Raw genomic sequence first — 12,279 nt, 5'->3', positions numbered from 1 at the left:
GTGGGATATTAATGTATTAATATTATTTCCTAAATCTAATGTAACACATCTGACCAATTAATGGATTGTTTTGCTGCAATCTGTTCCAGTGAAGAAGGCATTCCACTAGGCACCCATTTATTATGAGAAATGGGTGCTCTTAACTGTTCGAGTCACTCGGTTCAGTCAAATTTATCAAAAAATTATGGTTGCTCACACAGGTACTGTTTTAAAAAATGTTCACGCAGGCAAGTGCTCGATCAGCTGTAAGCACAAAGGGCACATTCCTGGTTCTCTCTGTGACGGCTTCTGTGTTAGACTTGAAACTTTGCTATCCACGTGTTTCCAGAATGAAGTGTGTCGTTGCACTTTACCATTTGACTTATGTAATTGCCATTAACAGTTGGAAACAGGATTGGCAACCTATTACAGCATAATGCTGAAGATCCCTCAAAATAATGAAGATCCGTTGTACTTAACATGTGCAATAGTTACACAATGCGTCCATCCACAACTCCAAGGCACTGTGGGAAGATCCACTTGTCAACAAGTCCCTTTCCAATTTGTAGCTATTCATTAGTTTGCTGTGGAAACTGAAACAACAGAAAACATTCATTAATGTTTCTCCTAAGAAATGAGTGCCTGGATAAATGTTTCTCAATTTTCTTTTTGTTCCCGATACATTTATCACGTCTCGTGTCGTCAACATCAGGAGTCAACAATCATACTGCCACAGCCATATGAGAGTCATTCGCAACCACACAGATTTCCCACTGCTTCACTGTGAATTTGCAGTGTACGCACGTGTGATGCGTTTCACTTACCACTAGATGTGAGTGACATTTATGTGAATGATGAGTAACAAATGCAGGCATTAATTTTATTTGTCATTTATGAATAACAAATATTATTCGAAACATTACTCACTTACATGAATAAAAACACTTATTTGTGATATTCGGATAAAATGTGTTAAGAAATCCGATGCCATTTATTACTCCAATTCATTGTCATTTATTATATGAATGTACTTTTTGTTTCTTTTGTATTAGTTTTCGGAACAACTTCTTTTTCCAAACATGTCAGCAGAAACTTACTTCAATTTTTCGAGGTTAACTGTTGTTACACTAAAGAAAATACGGTCTACACATGTAATGCACTCCCGAATTTGACTTTAATTGTAACAACAATATACGGTTTCCAATTTGCAATCTTCCTGAGTGGAAACTGAGAAATTAAAAATTACACCGTAGTTTTTGGCAGATAATTTGGTGTGACTACACTTTAACGACACTTGTCAGATCACATTCGAAATAAAATTTTCTACATCATAATGTCATCTGAAACTCATTACCAGATTTCTTTAGCAATGTAAGTCTGAAGTTTGTCGGAAGTCTCCCCGGTCATGGACAGCAATAAAGGTGAACTACTCGTTTTTAAATCGTGAGTAAAACATTTCCGATGTTCACTGTACAAAAGTTGCAGGTGTTCTGCAATATTATAAACTCCTACGTACTCGAACCTAGTACCTCTTAAGAAATTTTCGAATCTCAAAGCTCGACGTAACTGCACAGATCGATGTCGAATTGAAAAAACTATTCCGTATTCTAATGGCGAGTTTACTCGGTGTTAATCCTAAAACAGTGAGGTATAGATGACTGGACACCCGACAGCATTCTGTAGACGTTTTAGTAAACACCGGATTAAAAGTCCGATGAAGCTGTCATAAGGAATGACTTCGTTTGTGCCCAGTTTACTCACTTTGTAGGATTATTTTGTGGAGATGCACATACACAATAGCGTTAGAAGTCTGAGAAAGCTGTCTGAAGATCATGCTGTAACTCACTCGGCAGCACGTCTGCACGACATCGAGGCTGAGGGAACCGATAAGATGGCGACAGGGCATTGCAGCCCCACACAGGGCAGTTGCGATAGCCGGCTGTGAGTGAGCTGTCTCGTGGAGAATGTGTTCGGCTGCCTTCAGCGTTCATTCACTTGTCAGAGCAGGCAGACCTGGTAAGCATGCTGAACAAAATTCTCAATGACTTTAGACAGTTTGTAGGACTCGGGGCAATTTCTAGTTCTGGAGTGACGTAATGTGTGTTCAAATTTATTGCTATCTCTTTCTGGCACGTAGTTTTGTAAAACACGGTGTGCTTTTATTATGGCAATTGCAAGTTGTTCTCGAGCATCCTTCGTGTGGTCAAAAGTACTCCATTTATTTGACAGAGATCTAAATGCGCATACTATAAACCGCTTAGTCTGAAGTAGTCGGTAGTTGATGATTCTTTTGTTGTTCGTAAGGATGCATTAAATTTTCAGATAAAGCAAATGCGTCGCCTCTGACAAAGATGTCCTGCATCAGTACTCTGTTGTTTGATTTGGGGCATTTCTCTAAGTGGGTGTTTCGTGCAAAATTGATTGTAAAAAAAAAAAAATAAATAAAAATGTCAAGTCACATCATTTCCAATATGGTCCAACATCTACTTTAAGTAAGTCAACTTGTAATCCGCATCACATAAAACCAGTAAAACAGTGGAAAAAGAATTTTTTATAATTATAGTACAGTGAACTGGAATAACGTGGCATTGCCCTTGTCGCACGGAAAAAAGACACGACATATTCCACATCCACCTCACTCGGCTGCTTAACACTGCAGCTGCCTCAGCCAGGCTGTCCAGTGTGTTACAGCTACGTAACTGCTGAGACCGTCGGCCCAATGTAGTTTTGTTTTATTTGTTACATTGTAAATTAAGTAAAGCCGTGCTCCATTGGAAGGTCGGTTTGAATACTACAGTGGTTTACGATGCATAGTGACATCCTCCTACGTCTGAATAGACTTGTTCCACCAATTAGAAGGATATGTACATCTCAACATTTCCTCTGAAATACGGTAAACTTGACTCTGCATTATTGCCATTGTTCTAGGCAAAAGAAGCGATAAGTAAAAGAGGAAATCATAGGACTGACTGCAGATAGAACCTAAAGCTTTAGTTTTGTGACCTGGAATTTAAGCCACAAAGCCACATTTCTAAACAAACAATTAATAACTTATTTATCTCACAGAAACTGCAATGAGCCAAGAGAACAAATACTGATTCTTTACAAGAAGCAAACAAAGAAAATAAGGTGGCATTCTGTTAGTTTTTAAGCTGGTCAGTGGGTTGGTTGGTTGATTCGGTGTCAGGGAATCACAGTAAACCTAAATCAGGATGGCCGGATGCGGGTTTGAACCGTCGTCCTCTCGAATGCGATTCCAGTGTGGTAACTGTTGCACCACCTTGCTCTGTAATTTTTAAACTACAAATAATTTATTGGCAATTAAACTTGTATCAGTGATCTACCTATTTGAATAAGTAGGTACGTAGAAATGTATCTGAATGATACCCTTTCCTGCTCACCACTGCAAATTACGCTTCGAAACTCTCTCTGTACATATTATTAATTGTAACAAATCATATTCATTTGCTGAATTTCCTAGCGAAATGACAGTATAGCTGGCTTGAAGTTTCTTTTGTTACTTACAAACACAGTCTACAATTATAATCTGTTGTTACACTCCTCAACATAAATCTCTAATTTGTTCTGATCAGAATATGTCTGAATGTCAGTGCAATTTTTGCAGCTGACTGAAAGCGAGCATTATTTCATCAGATATTGCAAATACACTTCTCGGGTTGTCTGTCAGATGGTATTGTGTAAATCCCACAGTATTTCATCAAAGCAACTGCTCGACACGTTCAGCTCATGGTAGTTGCTGCTGCCGCTGCTGCAAGATGCCACTGATGACGATCGTGACTCGTCGTTGAAATTTTTTGGGCAGGAGTAGGCAATACGTGAGTGAGAAAGATTCTCACAGTTAGAGGAAAGCGGCACTCCTAGTGACCCCTGCTGGGAGCCAACAGAAAGACCTTCCGCAAGTGCACTGTGTGCGGCGACTGTGTCGCCGGATGGCCACGTGTTTAAAAGCTGAATTAAATCTCGGCAGTGCATTGTGTCGAAGTTCTCGTTCTCCCTGTTTTAATTTAATGGCAGCCAGTGCTGGATTCCAGGTGGCACTTAATTGAACACCTGCATCCCCATCGATAAGATTGTCCACCGTACAAATATGTATGGCATTCTCGACAACACAGTCCCAGAAAGATGCTGGGGATGACATTTCCGTCTTCTTGTATAACGTGCAATACCCCGAGTCCAGGAGATGCACCGCTACTTGTGACGTCAGTTGGGATTTGTTACGTCACATACAAAAAAATTATTACTATATATATTTTAAATATTTTTTTTAATTTATCAGCATGCTTCTTTCTCTCAGGGATATTGTCTTTTCTTATCACTTTCACTTATGTGCATAAGTAAATATGAAACGGGTTCTTGAAGGGCCTCAGCTATTCATGTACCAACTTAAGATTTTGAACGTGATGACTAAAATATAGTTGCCGTTAACTGAATTGAATGTAAGTTTGTTAATTTCTATTTACTGATTGCAAAGCAAGGCTTAGAATTTCGATTGTTGCCGTGGAGCGGCCAAGATAAAACTTACTGAACTCGTGGAATATGTATAGTTTAAAAACATGAACTTTAACGTAAATTAATTATCTGTTGCAATTTAAAAAGGTTCTTATAACGAAATCTCTCGCATTTACAGTTACTGTTAACACTGAAAAATAAATTAATACTTCGGCGCGTAATGGCCGACCAGAGGCTGCATAGGAAGATGAGCTTCTCGCAGCGCAAATTACTGAAAAAATGTTTATTAAAAGTAGTTAGCCACTGCGAGCATTTGAGGTGACAACTATTGCAAAGAAATTCATTTGTAATAATAATAACAAGTTTATTTAAGCAGAAATACGAATAACTTACATAAAATGTGTAGCTACTCAATGGCTGCCTTCCGTATAGCGAAACAAAACAGTGTGTGTACCACAAAATACGTCCTTCCTCCTCGGGCGTAAAATTGCGTCTCTTTCGATCCTTTTTTATTTTCATAGACATTAAATAAACATGCTATCGTTGCATATCAGTTGTTTCAAGAACATCATATCTTTTACACTAATTATATTCATAAAATACGTGAACTACGATTTACAACTGCTAAAAATGTCAATATTTCTGTGACGTACAGTCACATACTGCTGATTTGTCATGTTGCACCAGGTGTGTATGACAAAGGTGTTCACCGTGATGTGACATTTTTGCATAGTTCAGCACATCTGCCGAACAAAAGTTTTTCACGTTGGCAGGGCATCTTACACATGCCGTGTTTCCTAAGGTCAATGTCATCTTTCAGTGAGCACAATAAATTCCTCAATTTTGCTGGTGGCCAAAGGAACACTTGATGTGCCTTATGAGGATTCTTTCTATTCTTTAGGACATGCTGCCAAAATAGAACAAGAACGCTGCTGCAATGGGTGCCGCCTCATCTTCATTTACATCCCTGCTTTGAATTTGCTCGGAATGGAATGCGTAGCATATCTGTCTATCGAAATAGCCACTCTGTTGGAATACCGTTCTTAGGTGGTGTAGCTCACCATGTTAGACTGTTGGCATATGAGGCCACATGTGCCGTACGTACCGAAGAGCGTAAAACACTACTGCATTGTGCACGGTGATGACAACTTGTGGCCTCGGTTTGTGACAGGCATTATGTCCCAGTGTACTGTCGACTTTTGTTTTGACAGTGACATCCAGGTACGGTAAAATGCCATCATTTTCCACTTCCATTATGAACTGCATACTGGGATGCCAGAGAAACACAGGTAATGTCTCTATTCCGTGAGGACACTCCGTAACTATCGTCTACGTACCATCAGAAGCAGGAAGGTTTGAGACTTGCTGGCAGCAGGGGTTTCTACTCAGTCGTCCGTAAAATAGTTAGCCACCACGGAAGGTGGGGGGGACTTCCCACAGCAACACCATCCACTTGTTCGAAATACTGGTCATCGAATAAGAAATAAGTTGACACAAGCACACGTTCAAACAATGCCACGATGTCCTCCTCAGACTGGCTGCCGATACGCTCTAACAAATTCCGCAGAGGTACTTTCGTAAATAGAGATAAGAGATTCGACGGTTGTAGCTTAAGTGCATTCAGACATCTTATGAAGTCTTCTGAATTGTGGATATGGTGGCCACACTTGCCTATGAGAGGTTCCAACATCATAGTAAGACATTTGGCCAGAAAATAGGTAGCAGCTCCAATGTTGCTCACTATTGGGTGGAGTCGAGTCCCATCTTTGGTAGGCTGTACAGTGTCGGGGGGGACTGCAGCATGTTGGCGTAAGCTCTTAATGACTTTAGAGGGAATAGAACTGTCCTTGAGAAAGTCTAGTGTGTTTCTCTGGATCTCATGAGTCGGATTCTCTCTCAGCTGGCGATAAGTGCGATCGTCGAGCAGCGCCCGAATCTTGCTGATGGATTCACCTCGTGAGAGGACGGCGGCATTCCTCTTGTCAGCAGGTAATGTCCACTTTCAAGTCTCACAGAGCCTTCCTTCCTGCTGAGCTGATATTAAACCTTCTCAGTGCAGCTCGTGTTAAAATTCGGCAGGTGTCTCTCCTGATATCTTGTGCAACAACACTGGGAAGCTCCAAAATTGCCTGTTCTATGGCAGCTACGACACCTCGGGTCGGAGCTGTCCGTGATGTTGGTGCGTAGTTCAAACCTTTCTCGAGCACTGCAACTGCTGCATCGTTCAGGATACTATCTGTGAGATTAAACTTGGTGCGTCGACGTGGTGCATTACCTTGTTGCGGTTGGGCCTCGAGACGAGTATACTTTGACATTTGGCAAACCTTGGCTTGTTGTTTTGACCAGTCAGCTAGCGCCCAGGTGGCGCTGTCTACCCGGTCACAGGATGCAGCTGAGAGTTTCTTCAGATGCAGCGATAGTAGTTTCATGGACACCATGTGCAGTTCCCACTGTGTATAAAGTACTCTATCTCACTAGTACTGCACTTGCCCGTCATTTAATTCTAATAACTGCTATGGAGTCAATACGATGTTTAAATTTAGCAAACACAGACAGTTTGCATGTCACGGCATCTCAATAAAAACGCCATAGTGCATTGCACTCCGTGTCTCTTATTATGTTGTTGTTGTTGTTGTTGTTGTTGTGGTCTTCAGTCCTGAGACTGGTTTGATGCAGCTCTCCATGCTACTCTATCCTGTGCAAGCTTCTTAATCTCCCAGTACCTTCTGAATCTGCTTAGTGTATTCATCTCTTGGTCTCCCTCTACGATTTTTACCCTCCACGCTGCCCTCCAGCACCAAATTTGTGATCCCTTGATGCCTCAGAACATGTCCTACCAACCGATCCCTCCTCCTAGTCAAGTTGTGCCACAAACTCCTCTTCTCCCCAATTCTCTTCAATACCTCCTCATTAGTTATGTGATCTACCCATCTAATCTTCAGCATTCTTCTGTAGCACCACATTTCAAAAGCTTCTATTCTCTTCTTGCCCAAACTATTTATCGTCCATGTTTCACTTCCATACATGGCTACACTCCATACAAATACTTTCAGAAATGACTTCCTGACACTTAAATCTATACTCGATGTTAACAAATTTCTCTTCTTCAGAAAGGATTTCCTTGCCATTGCCGGTCTACATTTTATATCCTCTCTACTTCGACCATCATCAGTTATTTTGCTCCCCAAATAGCAAAACTCCTTTACTACATTAAGTGTCTCATTTCCTAATCTAATTCCCTCAGCATCACCCGACTTAATTCGACTACATTCCATTATCCTCGTTTTGCTTTAGTTGATGTTCATCTTATACCCTCCTTTCAAGATACTGTCCATTCTGTTCAACTGCTCTTCCAAGTCCTTTGCTGTCTCTGACAGAATTACAATGTCATCGGCAAACCTCAAAGTTTTTATTTCTTCTCCATGGATTTTAATACCTACTCCGAACTTTTCTTTTGTTTCCTTTACTGCTTGCTCAATATACAGATTGAATAGCATCGAGGAGAGGCTACAACCCTGTCTCACTCCCTTCCCAACCACTTCTTCCCTTTCATGCCCCTCGACTCTTATAACTGCCATCTGGTTTCTGTACAAATTGTAAACAGCCTTTCGCTCCCTGTATTTTACCCCTGCCACTTTCAGAATTTGAAAGAGAGTATTCCAGTCAACATTATCAAACGCTTTCTCTAAGTCTACAAATGCTAGAAATGTAGGTTTGCCTTTCCTTAATCTAGCTTCTAAGATAAGTCGTAGGGTCAGTATTGCCTCACGTGTTCCAACATTTCCACGGAATCCAAACTGATCTTCCACGAGGCCAGCTTCTACCAGTTTTCCCATTCGTCTGTAAAGAATTCGTGTTAGTATTTTGCAGCTGTGACTTATTACACTGATAGTTCGGTAATTTTCACGTCTGTCAACACCTGCTTTCTTTGGGATTGGAATTACTACATTCTTCTTGAAGTCTGAGGGAATTTCGCCTGTCTCATACGTCTTACTCATCAGATGGTAGAGTTTTGTTAGGCCTGGCTCCCCCAAGGCTGTCAGTAGTTCTAATGGAATGTTGTCTACTCCCGGGGCCTTGTTTCGACTTAGGTCTTTCAGTGCTCTGTCAAACTCTTCACGCAGTATCATATTTCCCATTGCATCTTCATCTACATCCCCTTCCATTTCCATAATACTGTCCTCAAGTACATCGCCCTTGTATAGACCCTCTATATACTCCTTCCACGTTTCTGCTTTCCCTTCTTTGCTTAGAACTGGGTTTCCATCTGAGCTCTTGATATTCATACAAGTGGTTCTCTTTTCTCTAAAGGTCTCTTGAATTTTCCTGTAGGCAGTATCTATCTTGCCCCTAGTGAGATAAGCCTCTACACCCTTACATTTGTCCTCTAGCCATCCTTGCTTCGCCATTTTGCATTTCCTGTCGATCTCATTTTTGAGACGTTTGTATTCCTTTTTGCCTGCTTCACTTACTGCATTTTTGTATTTTCTCCTTTCATCAAGTAAATTCAGTATCTCTTTTGTTACCCAAGGATTTCCACTAGCCCTCATCTTTTTACCTACTTGATCCTCTGCTGCCTTCACTATTTCATTCCTGAAAGCTACCCATTCTTCTTCTACAGTATTTCTTTCCCCCATTCCTGTCAATTGTTCCCTTATGCTCTCCCTGAAACTCTGTACAACCTCTGGTTCTTTCAGTTTATCCAGGTCCCATCTCCTTAAATCCCACCTTTTTGCAGTTTCTTCAGTTTTAATCTACAGTTCATAACCAATAGATTGTGGTCAGAGTCCACATCTGCCCCTGGAAATGTCGTACAATTTAAAATCTGGTTCCTAAATCTCTGTCTTACCATTGTATAATCTATCTGAAACCTTTTAGAATCTCCAGGGTTCTTCCATGTATACAACCTTCTTTCATGAGTCTCGAAGCAAGTGTTAGCTATGATTAAGTTATGCTCTGTGCAAAATTTTGCCAGGCGGATTCCTCTTTCATTTCTTAGCCCCGATCCATATTCACCTACTACGTTTCCTTCTATTTCCTACTGTCGAATTCCAGTCACTCATGACTATTAAATTTTCGTCTCCCTTCACTACCTGAATAACTTCTTTTATCTCATCATACATTTCTTCAATTTCTTCATCATCTGCAGAGCTAGTTGGCATATAAACTTGTACTTAGGCGTGGGCTTCGTGTCTATCTTGGCCACAACAGTGCGTTCACTATGCTGTTTGTAGTAGCTTACCCACACTCCTATTTTCCTATTCATTATTAAAGCTACTCCTGCATTACTCCTATTTGATTTTGTATTTATTATCCTGTTTTCGCCTGACCAAAAGTCTTGTTCCTCCTGCCACCGAACTTCACTAATTCCCACTATATCTAACTTTAACCTATCCATTTCCCTTTTTAAATATTCTAACCTCCCTGCCCGATTAAGGGATCTGACATTCCACGCTCCGATCCGTAGAACGCCAGTTTTCTTTCTCTTGATAACGACGTCCTCTCGAGTAGTCCCCGCCCGGAGATCCGAATGGGGGACTATTTTACCTCCGGAATATTTTACCCAAGAGGACGCCATCATCATTTAATCATACAGTAAAGCTGCATGTCATCGGGAAAAATTACGGCTATAGTTTCCCCTTGCTTTCAGCCGTTCGCAGTACCAAAACAGCAAGGCCGTTTTGGTTAGTGTTACAGGACCAGATCAGTCAATCATCCAGACTGTTGCCCCTGCAACTACTGAAAAGGCTTGCTGCCCCTCTTCAGGAACCACACGTTTGTCTGGCCTCTCAACAGATACCCCTCCGTTGTGGTTGCACCTATGGTACGGCTATCTGTATCGTTGAGGCACGCAAGCCTCCCCACCAACGGCAAGGTCCATGGTTCATGGGGGGCGGTCTCTTATTATGTAAGTTGTCAAACTCACGTATGTCATTGACCATTGGGCAGATGTGGCGAGCTGTGCGTCGCCCTAGACGCCTTGGACAACCTAATAAATCAGTGGTATCGCATGTTTACGAATAAAACGGGAAATTTTATCCCCAGTGTCATCTTTCTGGGACTGTGTTGTGAACATGACCATACATATTCACACATCTTATGAACAGGGATGCAGGTTTCGATTAAGTGCCACCTCTAATCCAGCACTGGCTGCCATTAAATCGAAAAGGGAAAACAAGAACTTCCGGTTCGCGATTCGGCGCAACGCACTGCTGAGATTATAGTTGAATGCTCGCTGAAAAACGCACAGTTCTTGGTCGTCCAGCTTATTTCTTCTTGAGGAGAGATCCAGTCTCTTCAAAGTTATTAATCCAACATTTTATCGCGTGTTTCGACAGATAGGCATCATGACGTCTTAAATTATAAAAACGTCTAAAGTCCCACTGCGCCGCTACCAAACTATCATTGTTTTTAAAAACCTTTTTATGGCTAACGCACGCTGTTGTCCGTTCCACTGATGCACGATTACTGAAATGGCGGACTGTTTACTGGCTATCTGTCACAAACCCACAGTGCCGCCACCTGCTGCCCATGGCTGCCACTACTCATTTCAAACATTCCTGTTATTCTGTACTTCGCAAAAACAACGTCACATCCCCCCCCCCCCCCCCCCCCCCCCCCCAAGGAATCGCATTTGAGTTGACGAAACAACTGCGTAGCCCTGGCGTGTTGATCGATCACGGCCGTAAGACGTTTAGGCAACCCGCCTGTGAACTGCTTCCACGTCATCCTTTAATCGGACCTGGTGGGGGTCCCAGATACCCGAACTCCACTCAAGAACGGATCTCGCGCACTCTTCTCTACTCACTGCCGGGACACTTTCCTGGAATTCTCGGAATGAACCCAAGTCCACCGTTCGCCTGCCCTGCTAGCGCGCTTGCGTGCTTGTTTCATGTCACACCGGTTTGCAATGTTGTGCACGTTCACAGTCACACAGCCCACCACGAGCAATGGATTCGAAAGTTACAGCATTGTTTTCGCTACTCATTTCGGTTACTTTACATTTACCTTCATTTAGGGCGATCTTCCATTCACTCGTCCCTGGAAATACAAATTCTGTGCTATAGTTGAATTCTTTTATCTTGGCGGCTCGCGCATGCCCGCCCACACGCGGGAGATTGCTGCGTTGCCAGTTGCACACGACGCACGCGCCAAGAGAAGCAGCGCCATAGTATAGTTTAGTTCGCAAACTTACGCGCAGTTTATGAAGTAAAGCCACCACTGCCGCATTAACCCTTTCGCTGCTACAGGGACGTGCGCGAATTTTTCATCACTGCACTGCTCGCCTCTGCAGACACACGGTGTTCCCACTGCTTTGACACACTTATCATTCGATTTCTCAAAAACTATTTGGCCCAAAAATTTGATTTTCACACCTTCTTGACTGATACCTTCCCCCCCATAAATGATTTAATTTTGTTTCGATGTTCAACCCAGTTATTATGCAGCATTAAATATAGTAAAGCTTTGCACGAAATTTTGAAGAGTTTGCAGAGGTAAAAGTCCATAGAGTATACTTTCCGTATGGTCGATTTTAGTTGCCACAATGTTGAGAATGAAATGTGGACAAGATACCTAAGTTTCATATAAAATTTACTGTATAACAATATCTCATTTAATTTAAGTACCAGATAGGTATCGTATGTAGTATTGAGAAATATTCCGTCTTTCACGACTGTAATAAAATTTTTATTTATACCAGAGTCATTTGCTTTTTTCTAAAATGTTCTGATTAAAACAAAGTTGGCGAAGTACACAAAACTGAATTGTGGACGTAATAAAGCGTAGAAACTAAAATATATTGTCAGTGAGGCGCAGTGCGCAAAGAAT

The sequence above is a fragment of the Schistocerca piceifrons genome, chromosome 11 (genome assembly GCF_021461385.2).
Source record: "Schistocerca piceifrons isolate TAMUIC-IGC-003096 chromosome 11, iqSchPice1.1, whole genome shotgun sequence".
Taxonomy (NCBI): domain Eukaryota; kingdom Metazoa; phylum Arthropoda; class Insecta; order Orthoptera; family Acrididae; genus Schistocerca; species Schistocerca piceifrons.
Note: the sequence above shows the minus strand (reverse complement) of the source record.